Raw genomic sequence first — 7,014 nt, 5'->3', positions numbered from 1 at the left:
AACACAAAAATACACAAAAACACTGAAACACTGAAAAACACAGAAACACTGAAACCCAGAAACATAGAAACACAAAAATACTGAAACACCGAAACACAGAAAAACACTGAAACACTGAAACAACACAGAAACACTGAAAAACACAGAAACACTGAAACACCGACACACAGAAACACCGAAACACCGAGAGACAGAACCACAGAACCACAGAACCACAGAAACACAGAAACACAGAAACACAAAAACACAAAAACACTGAAACACAGAAACACAGAAAAACACTGAAACACTGAAACAACACAGAAACACTGAAAAACACAGAAATACAGAAACACGGAAACACAGAAACACCGAAACACCGAGAGACAGAAGCACAGAACCACAGAAACACTGAAACACAAAAACACTGAAACACCGACACACCGAGACACAGAACCACAGAAACACAGAAACACAAAAACACAGAAACACAGAAAACATAGAAACACAGAAAGACAAAAACACAAAAACACAAAAACACTGAAACACAGAAACACAGAAAAACACTGAAACACTGAAACAACACAGACACACTAAAAAACACAGAAACACTGAAACACCGACACACAGAAACACCGAAACACCGAGAGACAGAAGCACAGAACCACAGAAACACTGAAACACAGAAACACAAAAACACAGAAACATAGAAACACAGAAAGACAAAAACTCAAAAACACTGAAACACAGAAACACAGAAAACACAGAAACACAAAAACACAAAAACACGAAAAAACACTGAAACACCGACACACCGAGACACAGAACCACAGAAAGACAAAAACACAGAAACACAGAAAACATAGAAACACAGAAAGACAAAAACACAAAAACACTGAAACACAGAAACACAGAAAAACACAGAAACACTGAAACACAGACACACAGAAACACCGAAACACTGGGACACAGAACCACAGAAACACAGAAATACAGAAATACAGAAACACGGAAACACAGAAACACAAAACACACAAAAACACTGAAACACTGAAAAACACAGAAACACTGAAACACAGAAACATAGAAACACAAAAATACTGAAACACCGAAACACAGAAAAACACTGAAACACTGAAACAACACAGAAACACTGAAAAACACAGAAACACTGAAACACCGACACACAGAAACACCGAAACACCGAGAGACAGAACCACAGAACCACAGAACCACAGAAACACAGAAACACAGAAACACAAAAACACAAAAACACTGAAACACAGAAACACAGAAAAACACTGAAACACTGAAACAACACAGAAACACTGAAAAACACAGAAATACAGAAACACGGAAACACAGAAAAACAAAAACACACAAAAACACTGAAACACTGAAAAACACAGAAACACTGAAACACAGAAACATAGAAACACAAAAACACTGAAACACCGACACACCGAGACACAGAACCACAGAAACACAGAAAAACAAAAACACAGAAACACAGAAAACATAGAAACACAGAAAGACAAAAACACAAAAACACTGAAACACAGAAACACTGAAAAACACAGAAACACTGAAACACCGACACACAGAAACACCGAAACACAGAGACACAGAACCACAGAAACACAAAAACACAGAAACACAGAAAACAAAGAAACACAGAAACACAAAAACACAAAAACACAAAAACACAAAAACACTGAAAAACACTGAAACACTGAAACAACACAGAAACACTGAAAATACTGAAACACTGAAACAACACAGAAACACTGAAAAACACCGAAACAATGAAACACAGACACACAGACACACAGAAACACAGAGAGACAGAACAACAGAAACACAGAAATACAGAAACACGGAAACACAGAAACACAAAAACACACAAAAACACTGAAACACTGAAAAACACAGAAACACTGAAACACAGAAACACAAAAACACTGAAACACCGACACACCGAGACACAGAACCACAGAAACACAGAAACACAAAAACACAGAAACACAGAAAACATAGAAACACAGAAAGACAAAAACACAAAAACACAGAACCACAGAACCACAGAAACACAGAAACACAGAAACACAGAAACACTGAAACACAGAAACACAGAAAAACACTGAAACACAGAAACAACACAGAAACACTGAAAAACACAGAAATACAGAAACACGGAAACACAGAAACACAAAAACACACAAAAACACTGAAACACTGAAAAACACAGAAACACTGAAACACAGAAACATAGAAACACAAAAACACTGAAACACCGACACACCGAGACACAGAACCACAGAAACATAGAAAAACAAAAACACAGAATCACAGAAAACATAGAAACACAAAGACAAAAACACAAAAACACTGAAACACAGAAACACTGAAAAACACAGAAACACTGAAACACCAACACACAGAAACACCGAAACACCGAGAGACAGAACCACAGAACCACAGAAACACAGAAACACAGAAAAACACTGAAATACTGGAACAACACAGAAACACTGAAAAACAGAAACACAGAAACACAGAAAAACACTGAAATACTGGAACAACACAGAAACACTGAAAAACAGAAACACAGAAACACAAAAACACAGAAAGACGGAAAACACAGAAACACAAAAACACGAAAAAACACTGAAACACCGACACACAGAACCACAGAACCACAGAAACACAAAAACACAGAAACACAGAAACACAAAAACACAAAAACACTGAAACACAGAAACACAAAAACACAGAAAAACACTGAAACACTGAAACAACACAGAAACACTGAAAAACACAGAAAAACTGAAACACCGACACACAGAAACACCGAAACACAGAGACACAGAACCACAGAAACACAAAAACACAGAAACACAGAAAACAAAGAAACACAGAAACACAAAAACACAAAAACACAAAAACACAAAAACACTGAAAAACACTGAAACACTGAAACAACACAGAAACACTGAAAATACTGAAACACTGAAACAACACAGAAACACTGAAAAACACCGAAACAATGAAACACAGACACACAGACACACAGAAACACAGAGAGACAGAACAACAGAAACACAGAAATACAGAAACACAAAAACACACAAAAACACTGAAACACTGAAAAACACAGAAACACTGAAACACAGAAACACAGAAACACAAAAACACTGAAACACCGACACACCGAGACACAGAACCACAGAAACACAGAAACACAAAAACACAGAAACACAGAAAACATAGAAACACAGAAAGACAAAAACACAAAAACACAAAAACACTGAAACACAGAAACACAGAAAAACACTGAAACACTGAAACAACACAGAAACACTAAAAAACACAGAAACACTGAAACACCGACACACAGAAACACCGAAACACCGAGAGACAAGCACAGAACCACAGAAACACTGAAACACAGAAACACAAAAACACAGAAACATAGAAACACAGAAAGACAAAAACTCAAAAACACTGAAACACAGAAACACAGAAAACACAGAAACACAAAAACACAAAAACACGAAAAAACACTGAAACACCGACACACCGAGACACAGAACCACAGAAAGACAAAAACACAGAAACACAGAAAACATAGAAACACAGAAAGACAAAAACACAAAAACACTGAAACACAGAAACACAAAAACACACAAAAACACTGAAACACTGAAAAACACAGAAACACTGAAACCCAGAAACATAGAAACACAAAAATACTGAAACACCGAAACACAGAAAAACACTGAAACACTGAAACAACACAGAAACACTGAAAAACACAGAAACACTGAAACACCGACACACAGAAACACCGAAACACAGAGAGACAGAACCACAGAACCACAGAACCACAGAAACACAGAAACACAGAAACACAAAAACACAAAAACACTGAAACACAGAAACACAGAAAAACACTGAAACACTGAAACAACACAGAAACACTGAAAAACACAGAAATACAGAAACACGGAAACACAGAAACACCAAAACACCGAGAGACAGAAGCACAGAACCACAGAAACACTGAAACACAAAAACACTGAAACACCGACACACCGAGACACAGAACCACAGAAACACAGAAACACAAAAACACAGAAACACAGAAAACATAGAAACACAGAAAGACAAAAACACAAAAACACAAAAACACTGAAACACAGAAACACAGAAAAACACTGAAACACTGAAACAACACAGACACACTAAAAAACACAGAAACACTGAAACACCGACACACAGAAACACCGAAACACCGAGAGACAGAAGCACAGAACCACAGAAACACTGAAACACAGAAACACAAAAACACAGAAACATAGAAACACAGAAAGACAAAAACTCAAAAACACTGAAACACAGAAACACAGAAAACACAGAAACACAAAAACACAAAAACACGAAAAAACACTGAAACACCGACACACCGAGACACAGAACCACAGAAAGACAAAAACACAGAAACACAGAAAACATAGAAACACAGAAAGACAAAAACACAAAAACACTGAAACACAGAAACACAGAAAAACACAGAAACACTGAAACACTGGGACACAGAACCACAGAAACACAGAAATACAGAAATACAGAAACACGGAAACACAGAAACACAAAAACACACAAAAACACTGAAACACTGAAAAACACAGAAACACTGAAACACAGAAACATAGAAACACAAAAATACTGAAACACCGAAACACAGAAAAACACTGAAACACTGAAACAACACAGAAACACTGAAAAACACAGAAACACTGAAACACCGACACACAGAAACACCGAAACACCGAGAGACAGAACCACAGAACCACAGAACCACAGAAACACAGAAACACAGAAACACAAAAACACAAAAACACTGAAACACAGAAACACAGAAAAACACTGAAACACTGAAACAACACAGAAACACTGAAAAACACAGAAATAAAGAAACACGGAAACACAGAAAAACAATAACACACAAAAACACTGAAACACTGAAAAACACAGAAACACTGAAACACAGAAACATAGAAACACAAAAACACTGAAACACCGACACACCGAGACACAGAACCACAGAAACACAGAAAAACAAAAACACAGAAACACAGAAAACATAGAAACACAGAAAGACAAAAACACAAAAACACTGAAACACAGAAACACTGAAAAACACAGAAACACTGAAACACCGACACACAGAAACACCGAAACACCGAGAGACAGAACCACAGAACCACAGAAACACAGAAACACAGAAAAACACTGAAACACTGAAACAACACAGAAACACTGAAAAACAGAAACACAGAAACACAAAAACACAGAAAGACAGAAAACACAGAAAGACAAAAACACAAAAACACGAAAAAACACTGAAACACCGACACACCGAGACACAGAACCACAGAACCACAGAAACACAAAAACACAGAAACACAGAAAACACAGAAACACAAAAACACAAAAACACTGAAACACAGAAACACAAAAACACAGAAAAACACTGAAACACTGAAACAACACAGAAACACTGAAAAACACAGAAAAACTGAAACACCGACACACAGAAACACCGAAACACAGAGACACAGAACCACAGAAACACAAAAACACAAAAACACAGAAACACCGAAAACATAGAAACACAGAAAGACAAAAATACAAAAACACTGAAACACAGAAACACAGAAAAACACTGAAACACTCAAACAACACAGAAACACTGAAAAACACAGAAAAACTGAAACACCGACACTCAGAAACACAGAGAGACAGAACCACAGAAACACAGAAACACAAAAACACAGAAACACAGAAAACACAGAAAACACAGAAACACAAAAACTCAAAAACACTGAAACACCGACACACCGAGACACAGAACCAAAGAAACACAGAAACACAGAAACACAAAAACACAGAAACACAGAAACACAGAAACACAAAAGCACAAAAACACTGAAACACAGAAACACAGAAAAACACTGAAACACTGAAACAACACAGAAACACTGAAAAACACAGAAACACTGAAACACCGACACACAGAAACACCGAAACACCGAGACACAGAACCACAGAAACACAAAAAAACAGAAACACAGAAAACACAGAAAACACAGAAACACAAAAACACAAAAACACTGAAACACAGAAACACAGAAAAACACTGAAACACTGAAACAACACAGAAACACTGAAAAACACAGAAACACTGAAACACTGACACACAGAAACGCAAAAACACAGAAAACACAGAAACACAGAAACACAAAAACACAAAAACACAGAAACACAAAAACACAAAAACACAAAAACACAGAAACACAGACACACAGAAACACAGTAGTATGGTTTTTGATTAAAAACATCAGTATTTTAAAAAGTCAAATTGTATCAGCCTCCCATCGACTTTTTTAAATACTGATGTGTTTATTCAAAAACCATAGTAGCACACAAGCCTGTTTTTTTTGTGTTTTCAGTATTTTCGGTGTTTCTGTGTGTCGGTGTTTCAGTGTTTTTTTGTTTTTGTGTTTTTGTGATCTGTGTTTCAGTGTTTTTGTGTTTTTGTGTTTCTGTGTTTCAGTGTTTTTGTGTTTTTGTGTTTCAGTGTTTCTGTTTTTTTGTGTTTCTGTGTTTCTGTGGTTCTGTGGTTCTGTGTCTCTGTGTTTCTGTGTTTCTGTGTGTCGGTGTTTCAGTGTTTCTGTGTTTTTCAGTGTTTCTGTGTTGTTTCAGTGTTTCAGTATTTTGTGTGTTTTTGTGTTTCTGTGTTTCAGTGTTTTTGTGTTTCTGTGTTTCTGTGTTTCTGTTTTTTCTGTGTTTCTGTGTTTTTGTGTTTCTGTGTTTCTGTGTCTCTGTGGTTCTGTGTCTCGGTGTTTCGGTGTTTCTGTGTTTCTGTGTTTCAGTGTTTCTGTGTTTTCCAGTGTTTCTGTGTTGTTTCAGTGTTTCAGTGTTTTTCTGTGTTTTTGTGTTTCTGTGTTTCTGTGTTTCTGTGGGGGTATA

Source organism: Notothenia rossii (assembly GCF_949606895.1).
Source record: "Notothenia rossii genome assembly, chromosome: 2".
NCBI classification, from domain to species: domain Eukaryota; kingdom Metazoa; phylum Chordata; class Actinopteri; order Perciformes; family Nototheniidae; genus Notothenia; species Notothenia rossii.
The sequence above is the reverse complement of the archived record's forward strand: the minus strand, read 5'-3'. Positions refer to the sequence as shown.